General features: G+C 45.6%; 1 protein-coding gene across 12 annotated transcripts in view; it reads left to right on the forward strand.

The window, feature by feature from the left end:
* Window positions 1–18,704, forward strand: part of PPP2R3A (protein phosphatase 2 regulatory subunit B''alpha) — a 1,177,159-nt gene that overhangs the window by 349,951 nt on the left and 808,504 nt on the right. The window lies entirely within an intron of this gene.

Consider the following 18,704-nt stretch of genomic DNA (forward strand, 5'->3'; position numbering starts at 1 on the left):
GTACTGGCCTAGTTCAATATTTAATATTATTTTCTGATTCTAGATCCTCTGTGTTCATCCCACGCTTCTTTGAACTCAGTCACAGTTTTACTCTCTAACACCTCTCTCGGGAGCGCATTCCAGGCATCCACTACCCTCTCCGTAAAGTAGAATTTCCTAACATTGCCCCTGAATCTACCACCCCTCAACCTCAAATTATGTCCTCTGGTTTTACCATTTTCCTTTCTCTGGAAAAGATTTTGTTCTACGTTAATACCCTTCAAGTATTTGAACGTCTGAATCATATCTCCCCTGTCTCTCCTTTCCTCTAGGGTATACATATTCAGGGCTTCCAGTCTCTCCTTATACGTCTTCTGGCGCAAGCCTCCTATCATTTTCGTCGCCCTCCTCAAGTCTTCTTACGTCTTTCGCCAGATACGGTCTCCAAAACTGAACACAATACTCCAAGTGGGGCCTCACCAATGACCTGTACAGGGGCATCAACACCTTCTTCCTTCTACTGACCACGCCTCTCTTTATACAGCCCAGCATCATTCTGGCAGCAGCCACTGCCTTGTCACACTGTTTTTTCACCTTTAGATCTTCGGACACTATCACCCCAAGGTCCCTCTCCCCATCCGTGCATATCAGCTTCTCTCCTCCCAGCATATACGGTTCCTTCCTATTATTAATCCCCAAATGCATTACTCTGCATTTCTTTGCATTGAATTTTAGTTGCCAGGCATTAGACCATTCCTCTAACTTTTGCAGATCCTTTTTCATATTTTCCACTCCCTCTTCGGTGTCTACTCTGTTACAAATCTTGGTATCATCTGCAAAAAGGCACACTTTTTCCTTCTAACCCTTCAGCAATGTCACTCACATACATATTGAACAGGATTGGCCCCAGCACCGAACCCTGAGGGACTCCACTAGTCACCTTTCCTTCCTTCGTGCGACTTCCATTAACCATCACCCTCTGGCGTCTGTCCGACAGCCAGTTTCTGACCCAGTTCACCACTTTGGGTCCTAACTTCAGCCCTTCAAGTTTGTTCAACAGCCTCCTATGAGGAACTGTATCAAAGGCTTTGCTGAAATCCAAGTAAATTACATCTAGCATATGTCCTCGATCCAGCTCTCTGGTCACCCAATCAAAAAATTCAATCAGGTTCGTTTGGCACAATTTACCTTTTGTAAAGCCATGTTGCCTCGGATCCTGTAACCCATTAGATTCAAGGAAGTACACTATCCTTTCTTTCAGCAAAACTTCCATTATTTTTCCAATAACTGAAGTGAGGCTCACCGGCCTGTAGTTTCCTGCTTCATCCCTGTGACCACTTTTATGAATAGGGACCACATCCGCTCTCCTCCAATCCCCAGGAATCACTCCCGTCTCCAGAGATTTGTTGAACAAGTCTTTAATAGGACTCGCTAGAACCTCTCTGAGCTCCCATAGTATCCTGGGATGGATCCCGTCTGGTCCCATCGCTTTGTCCACCTTCAGTTTTTCAAGTTGCTCATAAACATCCTCCTCCGTGAACGGCGCAAAATCTACTCCATTTTCTCGTGTAACTTTGCCAGACAATCTCGGTCCTTCTCCAGGATTTTCTTCTGTGAACACAGAACAGAAGTATTTGTTTAGCACATTTGCTTTCTCCTCATCACTCTCCACATATTTGTTCCCAGCATATTTTAGCCTAGCAATTCCATGTTTTATCTTCCTCCTTTCACTAATATATCTGAAAAAATTTTTATCTCCCTTTTTTATATTTTTAGCCATTTGTTCTTCCGCCTGTGCCTTCGCCAGACGTATCTCTCTCTTGGCTTCTTTCAGTTTCACCCTGTAGTCCTTTCTGCTCTCCTCTTCTTGGGTTTTTTTATATTTCATGAACGCCAACTCTTTCGCCTTTATTTTCTCAGCCACTAGGTTGGAGAACCATATCGGCTTCCTTTTTCTCTTGTTTTTATTGATTTTCTTCACATAAAGGTCCGTAACCATTTTTATCGCTCCTTTCAGCTTAGACCACTGTCTTTCCACTTCTCTTATGTCCTCCCATCCTAACAGCTCTTTCTTCAGGTACTCTCCCATAGCATTAAAGTCCGTACGTTTGAAATCTAGGACTTTAAGTATCGTGCGGCTGCTCTCCACTTTAGCCGTTATATCAAACCAAACCGTTTGATGATCGCTACTACCCAGGTGAGCACCCACTCGAACATTAGAGATACTCTCTCCATTTGTGAGGACCAGATCCAATATCGCTTTTTCCCTTGTGGGTTCCGTCACCATTTGTCTGAGCAGAGCCTCTTGAAAGGCATCCACAATCTCCCTACTTCTTTCCGATTCCGCAGACGGAACATTCCAGTCCGCATCCGGCAGGTTGAAATCTCCCAACAGCAGAACCTCCTCTTTCCTTCCAAACTTTTGGATATCCACAATCAGATCCTTATCAATTTGCTGCGATTGAGTCGGAGGTCTATAGACTACACCCACATAGATAGAAGTTCCATCTTCTCTTTTCAGAGCAATCCGTATAATCAGGGCACTTGAGCCCTGGCTAAAGAGTGTGTGGAGGTGGTCAAGAAGGGAGGCTATGATGGTTTTAGTGCTGTGATCTGTGCGGAAACCTGATTGATTGTCGCTTAGGATGTTGAATTTTTCTAGGTATGCGACGAGTTCCGCCTTTACCAGCCCTTCTGCTATTTTGGTAAATAGGGGGATGCTTGCAATTGGTCTGTAGTTGGCAGGGGAATTTGGTGGTTCTTTCGCGTTTTTTATAATTGGGGTGATCATAATATGACCTTGCTCTGATGGGAAGTTTCCTGTGGATAAAAGGGAATTAACCCATGTCATCATGTTTGCTTTGAAGTGGGGCGGGGCGGCTTTCATGATGTTTAGTGGGCATGTGTCCAATTTGCAGAAGGAGTGTGTATATTTTTTGTAGTAGGTATTAAAGGTATGCCAGTCGATTGTTGCGAATTGTTTCCAGCTTAGGTCAGTTCTAGTTCCTGGGTCTGGGTTAGATATGTCCGGGTCCGGGAGAATGGGGAATAACTCGAGTGGATTGGGCTTGGTAGGTAATGTTGATCTTAATTTTTGAATCTTGGTGTTGAATAAGTCTGCAAGGGTGTTGGCAGTTAAAGTGGATTCTTCTTGTGTGTTTGTGAAGGTCTCGATGTTGTATAGGTCATTAACCAGTTTGAAGAGGATGAAGAGAGGGACCTTGGTGTGACAGTGTCTGAAGATCTAAAGGTGAAAGAACAGTGCGACAAGGCGGTGGCTGCTGCCAGATAGATGCTGGGCTGTATAAAGAGAGGCGTAGTCAGTAGAAGGAAGAAGGTGTTGATGCCCCTGTACAGGTCATTGGTAAGGCCCCACTTGGAATATTATGTTCAGTTTTGGAGACCGTATCTGGCGAAGGACACAAAAAGGCTTGAAGCAGTCCAGAGGAGGGCGACAAAAATGATAGGAGGTTTGTGCCAAAAGACGTATGAGGAGAGACTGGAAGCCCTGAATATGTATACTTTATGATTCAGACGTTTAAATGCTTGAAAGGCATTAATGTAGAACAAAATTTTTTCTAGAAGAAGGAAAATGGTAAAACGAGAGGACATAATTTGAGGTTGAGGGGTGGTAGATTCAAGAGCAATGTAAGAAAATTCTTCTTTACGGAGAGGGTGGTGAATGCCTGGAATGCGCTCCTGAGAGAGGTGGTGGAGATGAAAACGGCAACGGAGTTCAAAAAAGCGTGAGATGAACATAGAGGATCTAGAATCAGAAAATAATAGTAAATATAGAAGAACTAAGGCCAGTACTGGGCATACTTGCAAGGTCTGTGTCTGTATATGGCCGTTTGGAGGAGGATGGGCTGGGGAGGTCTTCAGTGGCTAAGAGGATGTAGATCAGCGGTCTCAAACACGCGACCCGCGGGCCACATGTGGCTCTCCAAGTTTTATTTGCGGCCCGCAGTCTGGACTGGATAATTCCTTTCTTTTGGAGCAGCAGCGGGTCTGGCCGGTTCGTTCCGTTCAAAGCCGCGGGTTGGTGGCTCCTTACACTATTCACTCCTGCATCGGAAGCCTCTCTGATATCACAACAGAGGTCGCTGCCCGACCTCAATTCTGACGTCGAGAGGACGTTCTGGCTAGCCAGTCGCTGCTTGGCTGCCCGGAACGTCCTTTCCGACGTTAGAATTGACATCGGGCAGCGAGAGTTGGTCGGCCCCGTGGAGATCTCGGCCTGTTCCCAATGGCGCCAGCAGCAGCAGCAGCCTATCCCTGGCGGCGGTGGCATGGGGGAGGGCAGGAAGGAAGAAAGAAAGAAGGAGGGGGGCAGGGAGCCAGAAGGAAAAAAGAAAGAAGGGGGGGACGGGACAGGGAGCCAGAAGGAAAAAAGAAAGAAGGGGGGGACAAGGAGCCAGAAACAAATCAAAAAACGGGATAAGGAATCAGAGAAAGACAGACATAGAAAAAGAAAGAAAAAGTTGGGGGAGGGAATGAGGTCTGGAGGAGAGGAAGCATACAGGAGGCTGAAAGAAGAGAAGAAATATTGGATGCACAGTCAGAAGAATAAAGTGCAACCAAAGACTGATGAAATTACCAAACAAAGGTAGGAAAATGATTTTATTTTCAATTTAGTAATATAAATGTGCCAGTTTTGAGAAAGAAAAGATATTAAACTTTAAATGTGAGTGCTGCAGAAAAAATAGAGTACTTGGAGGGCCGCAGAAAAAATAGTTAATGTCTTATTAAAGAAATGACAATTTTGAATAAGATAAAACTGTTAAAGGAAAGTTTTATAAACTATAAACTCATGCAAAATTGTCATTTCTTTAATAAGACATTAACTATTTTTTTCTGCGGCCCTCCAAGTACCTACAAATCCAAAATGTGGCCCCGCAAAGGGTTTGAGTTTGAGACCACTGATGTAGATGGACTGGAGTGAGCTTTGACAGAGACTTCAGTAGTTGGAACCGAAGAACAGTACTGGGCAAAGCTTTGGATTCTTGCCCAGAAATAGCTAAGGAGAAGAAGAAAAAAACAAACCATCAGGTTGGGTAGACTAGATGGACCATTCGGCTCTTTATCTGCCGTCATGTACTATGTTACTGTGTAGAAAACAAAATAACCTGTCTGGAGGCCTCCCATTCCATGATCCTCCGAATCAGAACCTCCTATCAATTACATCCATGTATACCTGAGAAATTTACTTAGTCAGCCTTCTCACTCAACAGTCATTGGCTTCCTATCTGCCATCACATACAGTTCAAGATCTTATTGTTGACCTACAAGTGTGTTCATTCTGCTGCCCCTCAATATCTCTTCTCGCTTTTCTCTTTTTATACACCTCCCAGAGAACTCTGTTCCTCAGATAAATCACTCTTAACGTTACTCTTCTCTTCCACTGCCAATTCCAGACTTCATTCCTTTCATCTAGCTGTCCCCTTTGCCTGGAATAAATTACCTGAGTTTGTCCGTCAAGTCCCTCCCTTCTCTTGTTTAAAAGCAGACTGAAAACCCACGTCTTTGATATAGCATTCCATCTTTAACCCTACTCCTCTTCCCTTCAACCCAGACAGCTGATTAATCGTTCCCCTTAACTGTATCCATGACATCTTGTTTGTCTGTCTTGCCTGTTTAGATTGTAAGCTCTTTAATGCAGGGACTGTTTTCTTACTCTTTATGACTCTGTACAGCACTACGTGCATCTAGTAGCACTATGGAAATAATTAATAGTACAGCCACCGCCTTATGACACTGTTTAGATGCCATTAGATCCTCAGATATAATCACCCCAAGGTCCCTCTCTCCATCTGTGCTTATCAGCCTCTCACCTCCCAGCACATACAGTTCCCTCGGATTTCTATCCTCCAAATGCATCACTCTGTACTTCTTCGCATTGAATTTTAGTTGCCAGACGTTAGACCATTCTTCTAACTTTTGCAGATCCTTTTTCATGTTTTCCACTCCCTCCGGGGTGTCCACTCTTACAAATCTTGGTATCATCTGCAAAAAGGCTAACCTTACCTTCTAACCCTTCAGCAATGTCGCTCACAAACATATTGAACAGAATTGGTCCCAGCACTGATTCCTGAGGCACTCCACTACTCACCTATCCCTCCTCTGAGTGAATTCCATTAGCCACCACCCTCTGGGATCTGTCCATCAACCAGCTTCTAATCCAATTCACCACTTTGGGCCCTAACTTCAGCCCATGGAGTTTGTTTAAGAGGGTCCTACAAGGAACTATGTCAAAGGTTTTGCTGAAATCTAAGTAAATTACATCTAGCGCATGTCCTTGACCTAATTCTCTGATCACCCAGTCAAAGAATTCAATCAGATTCGTTTGGCACGATTTACCTTTAATAACATAGAAACATAACGGCAGATAAAGGCCAAATTGCCCATCTAGTCTGCTCGTCTGCAGTCACCATTATCTCTTTCTCTCTCTAAGAGATCCCACATGCCTATTGAATTCAGACAGTCTCTGTTTCCACCACCTCTTCCGGGAGACTGTTCCACGCATCTACCACCCTTTCTGTAAAAAAGTATTTCCTCAGATTATTCCGGAGCCTATCACCTCTTAACTTCATCCTATGCCCTGTCATTGCAGAGTTTCTTTCCAAATAACTCAACTCATGTGAAAGGAAACTCTGCAATATATCCATGTTGCCTTGGATCTTGTAATCCATTAGATTCTAAGAATTTCACTATCCTTTCCTTCAGCAACATTTCCATTATTTTTCCAATAACTGAAGTGACTTACAAGATCATGAAGGGCATAGAGAGAGTAGAGAGGGACAGATTCTTCAAACTTTCAAAAAATAAAAGAACAAGAGGGCATTCGGAAAAGTTGAAAGGGGACAGATTCAAAATGAATGCTAGGAAGTTCTTCTTTACCCAACGTGTGGTGGACCCCTGGAATGCGCTTCCAGAGGGTGTAATAGGGTAGAGTACAGTACTGGGCTTCAAGAAAGGATTGGACAATTTCCTGCTGGAAAAGGGGATAGAGGGGTATAGATAGAGGATTACTGCACAGGTCCTGGACATGTTGGGCCGCCGCGTTGGCAGACTGCTGGGCACGATGGACCTCAGGTCTGACCCAGCAGAGGCATTGCTTATGTTCTTACTGGACTTTAGTTTCCCACTTAATTTCTTCATCCACTTTTAGTGAAGAGGGACCACATCCGCTCTTCTCCAGTCCCGTGGAACACCTTCCGTGTCTAAAGATTTATTGAACAAATCTTTAAGAGGAACCACCAGAACCTTTCAGAGCTCCCTCAGTATCCTGGGATGGATACTGAGCATGTTAGAACCCATAGCTTTGTCCACCTTCAGTTTTTCAAGTTGTTCATAAACACTTTCTTCTGTGAATGGTGCTGTATCCACTCCATTCTCAGGAGTAATTTTGCTAACCAATTGCAGTCCTTCTCCATGCTTTTCTTCTGTGAATACCGAACAGAAATATTTGTTTAACACATTTGCTTTGTCCTCATCACTCTCCACATAGCGATTCATACCTTCTTTCAGTCTCGGAATTCCACTTTTTGTCTTTCTCCTTTCACTAATATACCTGAAAAAAATTTTGTCTCCCTTTTTTATTTATAACCATTTTCTCTTCCGCTTGCACTTTTGCCAGTCTCTCTTGACTTCTTTTAGTTTCATCTGATATTCCTTTCTGTACTCTTCTTGAGTTTTTTTATATTTCACTAGTCTTAACGGGAGCTAGAATATTTGTGTGTCTGTTTTTCTTTCTTTCTTTTTCTCTCCTTGGCCACTTTCTGTCTCTCTCTGTCCTCGGCTGTCCATCACCACCCCTTGCCTGCTCCCCCTATGCAGCAGTAGCCCTTCTCCCTTCTTTTTACCTCCCCCCTGTCCTGCAGCATCCCTTCCCTGCTCCCCCTATGCAGCAGGAGCCCTCCCTTCTTTTTAAGTCTCCCCTCTGTCCAGCAACACCCTTCCCTGTTCCCCCTGTGAAGCAGGAGCCCTTCTCCCTTCTTTTTAAGTCTCCCCTGTCTAGCAGCACCCATTCATTCTCCCCCTGTCCAGTCCCCCTTCTCCCTTCCTTTTACCTCCCCCCTCCCCCGTCTAGCAGCACTTCTTCCCTGCTTCCCCTGTCCAGCAGTAGGCCTCCCTTCCTGTTATCTCCTCCCCCCGTCTAACAGTACCTCTTCCATGCTTCCCCTGTCCAGCAGGCCTCCTTTCTTGTTACCTTCCACCCTGTCCAGCACCACATCTTCCCTGCTCCTCCTGTACAGCAGCACCCCTTATCTGCTCCCCCTGTCCAGTCCGGCGATCTCCAGCCATCGGGCCGGCTCCTGCAGGGAGTCTCACTCCTGCCCTGTCCCCGCCAGGTGTACGAGCCTGCTCCGCTCCCTCCAACCTGTCGGGAGTATTTGAATTCGACCTGACGCTTCCTGTTGAGGGAACCACTCCTCACCGGACTTAGCAGCGAAATCCAGCCATCGGGCTGGCTCCTGCAGGGAGTCTCGTTCCTGCCCTGTCCCCGCTGGGTGTGCGAGCCTGCTCCGCCCCCTCCCGACCTGCTGGGAGCATTTGAATTCAACCTGACGCTTCCTGTAGAGGGAACCTCTCATTGCCGGACTCAGCGATGGGAGGGTTGGATGGGAGGGTCAACAGGGGTTCGGATGCGCCGGGGAGGAGTGCGCCGGGGTGGGGGGAAGCGACGACGACAAACTCTGCCTTACAGTGAATGAGGGGGGATTCGAAGCGCCCATACGCACTCCTACCTGTCACGGCTTCCCCTATTATCTGCATTTTCTGCATGGAAACCGCCATGCAGAAAATGCCATTGCTGGAGAGCAGGGAGTGCCGCGTTTTAACATTTCTCTGCCGCATGTGGGGCCGTGGTAAGCGCACATGTGCACTTTTGTCGGCCACGGACCTACGGATCATGGAAGCACGTCGATAAGAGTGCGCATGCGCCGCTTAGGGTTTTTTTTATAAGAGATAAATGCCAATTCTTTTGCCTTTATTTTTTCTGCCATTAATTTGGAGAGCCATATCGGTTTCCCTTTTCTCTTATTTTTATCACATAAAGGTCAGTTGCTCTTTTTATTGCACCTTTCAACTTGGACTGTTTTTCCACGTCTCTTATGTCTTTCCATCCATTCAGCTCTTTCTTCAGATACTCTCCTATACTACTAAAGTCACTAGGAAGTGAATTGCTAATATTGTTTTCATTGCTATCTTTATCATCATCAAATCTTATCTTTTGCTTGGGATGGCCACCAGAAGTAACTGCCATACATACCCCCCCCCCCCCCACACACACACACCTTCTAGTTTAAATGCCTAGAAACATATTGCCTGAATTTCACAGCTAGGATTCTTTTTCCTTGTAAGGTGCATCCCATCATTTCAATACAGTCTCTTGTTTTTACATGCATCGCCCCCATCCTCCTATGTACCTTATGCCTTCTTGATGACACCAGGCTTTGAAGGAAAAGGGGATAGAAGGGTGTAGATAGAGGATTACTATACAGGTCCTAGACCTGATGGGCCGCCATGTGAGCGGACTGCTGGGCAGCAGAGGCACTGCTTATGACCCAGCAGAGGCATTGCTTATGTTCTTATGTTTTTACCTATCAAAGTTCTCAGTATTTTGTACTCTTTTGTCTCCCTTTCCATAAGTAGGCAGTTCTTATGAAAGCTACGGTCTTTAAAAAAGATTTTATCCCCTCCTCCAGCTCACAAAAAGCTTTCTGTGCTGCAGGCCAGTTATTGCTGGCTAGGTCATTTGTTACAAGGTGGATAATAATGGAAGCCGCATGAATAAAGGCTCGCAGCTACCACCATCCAGCATTTTGTGAATGCTCTTAGTAATGGCACAACTCAAACTTGTCTTGTGCTCCACTAATTGGGCTGTAACCCTACCTTAACATGCTGTCTACATTAAACTAAGCCTTTCAACACTACAACTTGTCTTTTACTCTCCTTCACTCCCAACAAACTAGGAACACCTGTGGATCAAGAGGACCCTCTTCCTAGTTAGCAGCTGCATATCATTCTGCAATGCTCAGGCTGGGCTGCCACTGGAAGGTCATCTTACAGCAAAAAAAAAAAAAATAGATGGCAGCCTCAGTTATCATAGAAACATAGAAATAGACGGCAGATAAGGGCCACGGCCCATCTAGTCTGCCCACCCTAATGTCCCTCCCCTACCTTTGCCCTGTGAATAGATCCCATGTGCCGATCCCATTTGGCCTTAAAATCAGGCACGCTGCTGGCCTCAATCACCTGTAGTGGAAAACTATTCCAGCAATCAACCACTCTTTCAGTGAAAAAGAATTTCCTGGTGTCACCTCGTAGTTTCCCGCCCCTGATTTTCCACAGATGCCCTCTTGTTGTCGTGGGATCCTTGAAAAAGAAGATATCTTCCTCCGCCTCGATGCGGCCCGTAAGATACTTGAATGTCTCGATCATGTCTCTCCTCTCTCTGCGTTCCTCGAGCGAGTATAGCTGTAAATTGTCAAGCCGTTCTTCGTATGGAAGATCCTTGAGTCCCGAGACCATCCGGGTGGCCATTCTCTGCACCGACTCCAGTCTCAGCACATCCTTGTGATAATGCGGCCTCTAGAATTGCACACAGTATTCCAGGTGGGGCCTCACCATGGATCTGTACAATGGCATAATGACTTCCGCCTTACGACTGACGAAACCCCTTCGTATGCAGCCCATGATTTGTCTTGCCTTGGACGAAGCCTGCTCCACTTGATTGGCAGACTTCATGTCCTCACTGACGATTACCCCCAAGTCTCGTTCTGCTACCATTTTTGCTAGGATCTCGCCATTAAGGGTATAAGACTTGCATGGATTTTGGCTGCCCAGGTGCATAACTTTGCATTTTTTGGCATTGAAGTTGAGTTGCCATGTCCTAGACCATTGCTCCAGTAGGAGTAGGTCGTGCATCATGTTGTCGGGCATTGAATCTTCATCTGTTGTGCATTTGCCCACTACATTACTTAGTTTGGCGTCATCGGCGAATAATGTTATTTTACCTCGAAGCCCTTCTGCCAAGTCCCTTATAAAGATGTTGAATAGGATTGGGCCCAAGACTGAGCCCTGTGGCACTCCACAGATCACCTCTGTCATTTCGGAGGGGGTGCCGTTCACCACCACCCTTTGGAGCCTACCTCCAAGCCAGTTCCCAACCCATTGCGTCAATGTGTCACCTAATCCTATAGAACTCATCTTGCTCAGCAACCTGCGGTGTGGTACGCTATCGAATGCTTTGCTAAAGTCCAGGTACACGATGTCCAGGGACTCCCCAATATCCAGCTTCCCCGTCACCCAGTCAAAGAAGCTGATCAGGTTGGATTGGCATGATCTCCCCTTAGTAAATCCATGTTGTCGGGGATCCCGTAGATTCTCCTCAATCAGGATCTTATCCAATTGGTGTTTGATTAGAGTTTCCATTAGTTTGCTCACTATCGATGTTAGACTCACTGGTCTGTAGTTTGCTGTCTCCATCTCTGAGCCTTTCTTGTGGAGTGGAATGACGTTAGCCGTCCTCCAGTCCAACGGGATGCTGCCTGTACTAAGGGAGAGGTTGAAGAGCGCAGACAGTGGCTCCGCCAAGACAACACTCAGCTCCCTAAGCACCCTGGGGTGCAGGTTGTCCTGCCCCATTGCTTTGTTAACCTTGAGCTTTGACAGCTCACCGTAGACACTGTTGGGCGTAAACTCAAAGTTACTAAACGGGTCAACTGAGCCAACCCTTGTCTGTAGCTGAGGGCTGAGCCCCGGCGCTTCTTGGGTGAAGACTGAGCAGAAGTATTCATTTAATAGTTGGGCTTTTTCCGAATCCTTTTCCACATAGTCTCCGTCTGGATTCCTAAGACGTACAATCCCGCCTGAGTTTTTTTTTCTATCACTGATATACCTGAAGAAGGATTTATCTCCCTTCTGGATGTTCTTTGCTAGAGACTCCTCCATGTGGAATTTAGCCTCCCTGACTGCTGTTTTGACGGCTTTTGATTTGGTCAGGTAGTCTGCTCTAGAGTCCTGCTTCCCCGATTGTTTGTAAGAGATGAATGCTTTTTTCTTCTCCTTGATGAGGTCTGAGATCTCCGCAGTAAACCACTGTGGCTTATTGTTCCTTTGCCGTTTACTTACTGATTTAACATACCGGTTTGTTGCTTCTTGTATGGTTGCTTTCAAAGTCGACCACATTTCTTCCACGTTATCGGTTTCTGCTTGGCTTTGTAGCACCTGGTGAACGAAGTCTCCCATTTCTTTGAAATTTGTGTCCTTGAATTTGAGGACCTTGGTCAGTGTGGTAGATTTAGTGAAACCTTTCCTGAGATTGAACCATACCATGCTGTGGTCACTGGAGGCCAGTTGTGTCGCCCACCGAGACCTCTGTGACACTTTCTCCATTGATAAGTATCAGGTCCAGTATTGCCTGATCCCTTGTTGGTTCCAACACCAGTTGCCTGAGACTTGCTCCCTTCATAGAGTTTAATAGCCTCCTGCTGCTGCCGGAAGCAGACGTAAGTGTAACCCAATCCACATCAGGCATGTTGAAGTCACCTAGCAATACTGTGTCCCCACGCAAGGTGATATTTTCTATATCTCCGATTATTTCCATATCCAGGTCATCCTGTTGTCTTGGGGGTCTGTAAATTATGCCAAGATACAAGCATTTGTCCTTCCCTCTGGCCAAATTAACCCAAAGGAATTCCCCAGTATACTGGACATCTGAGATTCCCGTGACCTTAATGTCATCTTTAGTATATAATGCTACACCTCCTCCCATTCTGCCCTCCCTGTCCCGGCGAAGCAAGTTGTAACCCGGTATGACCATGTCCCACCCGTGGGAGTCTGTGAGCCAGGTCTCGGATATCGCCACCACATCCAGGTCGGCATTCCTTATTTCTGTTTCCAATTCCAGGATCTTGTTTCCTAAACTGTGTGCATTGACGTACGTTATCCACTCCTTTCCTCTCCCACTGAAAACATTTCAGAAACAAACTTTGTCCCCAATTTATACTTTTACATCCCTTTTTGGTCTGGAGATTAATTCCATATGAGATAGTCTGTTTAGCTAAGCAGTTCTACAAAACTTATTCTCTGTTTAGTCGCCAATTTCCTCCATCCTGTTTCTGGTAGCTAGGGAGAATATGCTATCTGCTTGTCCTGGGTTAAAGCATAGTTACTTACCTGTAACAGATGTTATCCAGGGACAGCAGGCAGATATTCTCACAATTCTCCCTCCTCCCCTAGTTGGCTTCTTAGCTTTTTTAATGAACTGAATGTCCCACGAGCCGATGTCGGGTGAGAAGGCACTTTTGCGTGCATGGTACGGGTCATCTAGAGACTTCTATGAAGTTAAAGTGACAGTATGCTTTAGGACTGTCCATACCAGGTTCTGTGGATGACATAACCCATCTGTGAGAATATTTGCCTGCTGTCCCTGGGTAACAATTGTTACAGGTAAGTAACTGTGCTTTTTTAGACCTGGTGTGGAGGATCTCAATACAGTAAAAGCTTGGTTTGCAAGAATAATTTGTTCCAGAAGCATGCTTGTAATCCAAAGCACTCGTATATCAAAACGAATTTCCCCATAGGAAATAATAGAAACTTAGACGATTTGTTCCACAACCCAAAAACTTTAATACAAAGTACTATATGTACTTGTATTGCAAGACCTCGCTCATTTAAAACAGTCACTACACTCCCGCAGCATCAGAGAGAGAAGAACCATCGACTCAGTTGTGATGATGTGACACGTGTATACTGTATGTACTCATTTTGCAAGACTTTGCTCGTTTAGAACAGTCACTACACTCTTGCAGCGTCAGAGAGAGAAGAACCATCGGCTCAGTTTTTTTGGGTTTTTTTTTTACAACCACAGTCAAAGCGGTTTACATACAGGCAGTGGCGTACCTAGGGTATGTGGCACCCGGGGCCCATCATTTTTTGACACCCCCCCCCCATGTAAAAAAATATTTTTTGTAATGACCATGAAACGGAATAAATGGTCAGAATAGAAACAGGCAGTGAAAATTTTCTTATATTCCAAACATAACATAACTTAAATTATGTCTGAATTGTTATGACATCAGAAGTACATATGGAGTAGTTGCAGGTGATGCTTGGGACAGTTCTGATTGTGTTAGTTCGGTTTTATGTGATTTTTGAATAGAAGGGTTTTTATTTCTTTTTGAAGGTTTTGCAGTCTGTGGTCGATGTCAATTGGTTGTAGATTTGGGGGTCGAGTGTTGCAGCTCGAATGGCTAGGAGGTTGTCGAACAGTTTTTTTCTTTTGACGTTTTTGGTTGGAGGGTGTGTGAATGGTGCGTGAGTTCTCCTATGTCTGTTTGAAGTGGATTGAATTATTTAGCTGAAGAAATTAGTTACCCCCTCATTCCACACACATTAATTCTCTTCCATTTTTGTTCCCATTATAAAAAACACTGATAAGTTCCCAGAAAAAAAATACATTAAAATAAGAAGTGAAAACAAAGGCCCCTACAGATGAGAACATAACATAAGAATAGCCTAACTGGGTCAGACCAATGGTCCATCATGCCCAGTAGCCCATTCTCATGGTAGCCAATCCAGGACACTAATACCTGGTCAAAACCCAAAGAGTAGCAACATTCCATGCTACCAATCCAGGGCAAGCAGACACTTCCCCCATGTCTTAATAACAGATTATGGACTTTTCCTCCAGGAATTTGTCCAAATCTTTCTTAAAACCAGCTACACTATCTGCTTTTACCATAACTTCTAGCCACTTCATTTTTAAGTTTAGATCTTTCCTTTCAAACAGAGACCTTGCTAGATGTCAAATACAGCACAAGGTAACTTCACATGGACTTAGCTGTGCAGGAAATGTGAATCTCCTCATACACCCACCATATAGTGCAAAAATGTGCAAAGGTCTGTTTTTTTCTTTCGATCACTACATAGTCTAATGCCACACAAGCAGCGCTGTTACAAACATATTCTGTAGGTCAATGCTAAGGATAACAAAGTTTCCTTCCTTGGACCAGAAGGAGATACTGATAAACCACTGGAAGAGATCCCAAAACAACACCCAAAGACCCACTCAGTGTGTGAACCAGTTGAGTGGAGTGGACTAACTGGGGGGTGGAAATGGGCCCGGAGTTTGATCAGCAGAATTTCCCAGACCACCTCTTCCTCTCAACACATTGACACGCTGCCACCATCACCACTATGAACACCTCACTGGGTAGGCCAGCTATGCTATAAACTTTATAAAACACATTATTATATTTTCTTATAAAGCACATATTTTAACTGAACTCTCTGACATCCTCAGCCTTTCCATTCACAAAAATAGAAGGAAGAAAAGTTCCCATTTCCTGCTGTCTCATGTCCCCGGCCTATACAATATTTTTTTTCTGCAGACCCTTCAAAAGTCTGACCAAATCCTCGTTTCACTTGCATTATAAAGTACTGAGGATGCCATCTCTCCCCAATCCCAGGTCCTAAAGTCTAAGACAGTAGCGCAAACTAATGCTGCCAGATTCAGGAAAAAAAATTTCGATTCGATTCAGCCTATTGAATTGGTTTTTCAATTCGATTTTCCTGCCCAGTTGGGTGATTTTTTTCAAAACTCCTGGTGGGTTTTATAGCTTTTTCACCCCCTTTGGCTTCTCCTAACCACACTGGCGCTGTGGTGTAAATAAAATAAAGAAACAAAAAGGACTTTTCCTCTTTCTGTTAAATCCTAGCTCACGTTTGCAGTCCAACACCAGCTCTGGCAGGATACACATTTCAAATCTGACATATTATAAACACAAAACAGAAAATAAAATTAATTTTTCTACCTTTTGTTGTCTGGTTATATTTCAACTCTTGTTGGTCCAAGGCTCTGGTTTTCTTCTGATAACTTGCTTGCCAGGGTCTCCTTCTTTCTGCATGCTAACCATCCATCTGCCAACTCTGTCCTCCCTTTCCATTTCCCTTCCCTTCCCAGGAAGTCTGGTATCTTTCCTTTTTTTCATCTCCCTCCACAGATCCACCTTTTCTTAACTACCCTTTCATCCGGCATCTCTCCCTCCTTCCCCACCACCCCAGAGTCCACCATCTCACCCTTTCTTTTCCTAATTACCCTCCTATCCAGTATCTCTATCCCTCCTCCACACCATCCCTTGTGTCCAATTTCTCCCTTTCTGTTCCTTCCCTCCCTAAATCTCATGTCTATCATCTCTCTCCCTCTCCTCTATTTTCAGACCCATTATTTCTTCCTCCCCCCAAAGTTTGGCATATGCACGTCTCTTTGAACACCCCCTTCCCTCCGTGTACTTCTAAACCAGGGTCCCCCCAAAGGCCTGTCCCCCCTTAAAGGTCTGCCTGTCCCCCCTTAAAGGCCTGCACCCCCCTTGAAGGCCTGTCCATCCCCTTGTAGGTCTGTCCCCCCCTTGAAGGACTGTCCCCCCCCTTGTAGGCCTGTCCCCCCCTTGAAGGACTGCCTGTCTATCCCCCACTTGAACGCCTGTCCCCCCCTTGAAGGCCTGTCCCCCCCTTGAAGGCCTGCATCCCCCTGAAGGCCTGCACCCCCCTTTGAAGGCCTGTCCCACCCCCTTGTAGCTTGTCCCCCCCTTGTAGGCCTGTCCCCCCTTGAAGGCCTGCCTGCCTGTCACCCCCTTGAAGGCCTGCACCCCCTTGAAGGTCTGCACCCCCCCCGAAGCCCTGCACCCCCCTTGAAGGCCTGCACCCCCTTGAAGGTCTGCACCCCCCCCCCAAGGCCTACACCCCCCCGAAGGCCTGTCCCCCCTTGAAGGCCTGCCTGCCTTTCCCCCCCTTGAAGGCCTGTCCCCCCCCTTGAAGGCCTGCACCCCCCCAAAGGCCTACACCCCCCCGAAGGCCTGCACCCCCCCTATGGCCTGCACCACCCCCCCCGAAGACCTGTCCCACCCCTTTGTAGGCCTGTCCCCCCATGAAGGCCTGCCTGCCCCCCTTGAAGGTCTGCACACCCCCCCGAAGGCCTGCCTGCCTGCCAGTCACCCCCTCCCCCTTGACGTCAGAGTAGGGACGGGACCGTGGCGCAGGAAGCAGCGCCCAAGCAGCTCAGGGATTGCTGATGTCGCGATCCTGCTGCGGGCTGCTTCACAGGTGGTGCAGGAAGGTCAGTCGGGCGAGCGGTCCTTCGGGGGTGGGGGGGACTGAACGGCAAGGCCGGGAGCACCCCCTGAGGGCTGGCACCTGGGGCGCACCGCCTCTCCCCGCCCCCCCTTGGTACGCCACTGCATACAGGTACTTCAAGCACTTTTCCTCTCTGTCCTGGCGGGCTCACTGTCTATCTAATGTACCTGGGGCAGTGAAGGATTAAGTGATTTGCCCAGGGTCACAAGGAGTAGCATGGGATTTGAACCCACAACCTCAAGATGCTAAGTCTGCAGCTATAACCACTGCGCCACTGTGTGTATACTGTATATACTCGTATTGCAAGACATTGCTTGTATATCAAGTTAAAATTTAATAAAATGTTTTGCTTGTCTTGCAAAACTCTTGCAAACCAAGTTACTTGCAATCCAAGGTTTTACTGTATAGTGATTTTATAGGCCTATGTTCAATATGGGGGAAATTTTGACCCATACTAAGTTTCAAAAGTGACATAGATAATCACAGTAGAATAACAGATAAAGTACAGTACCAATATGCAAGGAGCCAGCAGAGATTTGATGTATATTGAGGAATTTTTGCTAGTTTTGCTGGAGTTCAGTAAGCTCTCTGAGTTATAAAGTTTGATGACATGCTTCTATGACTGAGAGGGCGTGGCTGAAATTGAGATGGATACCAGAATTGTTGCCAATCTGGCTGAGATAGCTTTACATTCAGTTTATTCTCTCAATTTTTCTCTAAGGGCTGGATTGTCTAACTGGCGCCGTTAGCATCTGCCTTAAAAGCAGCCGCTGATCACATGTCAATCACGCAATGGCACTGGTTACAGAATTACGCCTCCGGCAAAAGTAGTTTTCCAGGTCTACATTTCCATCATTTACCTTTGATGTGAATCACGCTTCTGTAGGCGCTTTAAGCTGCCTAACACTACTTCTGGTATTAGCCATGCCTACAGTGGATTTAGGTGGCCTAAAGCACCTATGGAGGCATAATTCTGGCGCCAATTTTTTAGGCACCCATAAGCACCTTGAAATTCAGTTAAAAAAATATTTTAAATGGTGTTTGTTTGTTTTTTTTACTGAGTTTGGGCACCGTTTAGAGAATCTGGGCCTAAGTGTTTTTTGTTTATAGAATTCAGGTTTTATACAATTTGGAGATTCTCTTCTCTTGTAATTATGTCTGACATAAAATTAAATTCAGAAACTCATGGTAACTAGTCAAAGAAGATTGGAATGACATTTCTTTCCTGTGGAATGACATGATAGAGAAGTGTTTTGTTTCCCTGGATAACTAGAATTGGTATAGAAAATGCTGTAGATGACAGCGGCCAAAGAGAAAAAAAATCAAGCATACAGTAAGATAGCTAATTTTAAATTGTCATGTCCATTTTCATTGTATGCAGAAAAGTGCACTAAGGAGCATGACTTGATCCTTAGGAATACTCCTTGGCATGCAACAGTGGTAAGTGCTGCAAAGATACTATAAATTTAAACATGAGCAGCATGACATCACCTCTATTGGGTAGCAACAGGAATGGGTGCTTAATAGCACCATTAGGCTGATATTCAGAACATGGGTACTATAATGAACAGTGCTCGAGAACAATA

Source organism: Geotrypetes seraphini, chromosome 9, assembly GCF_902459505.1.
Source record: "Geotrypetes seraphini chromosome 9, aGeoSer1.1, whole genome shotgun sequence".
NCBI lineage: Eukaryota > Metazoa > Chordata > Amphibia > Gymnophiona > Dermophiidae > Geotrypetes > Geotrypetes seraphini.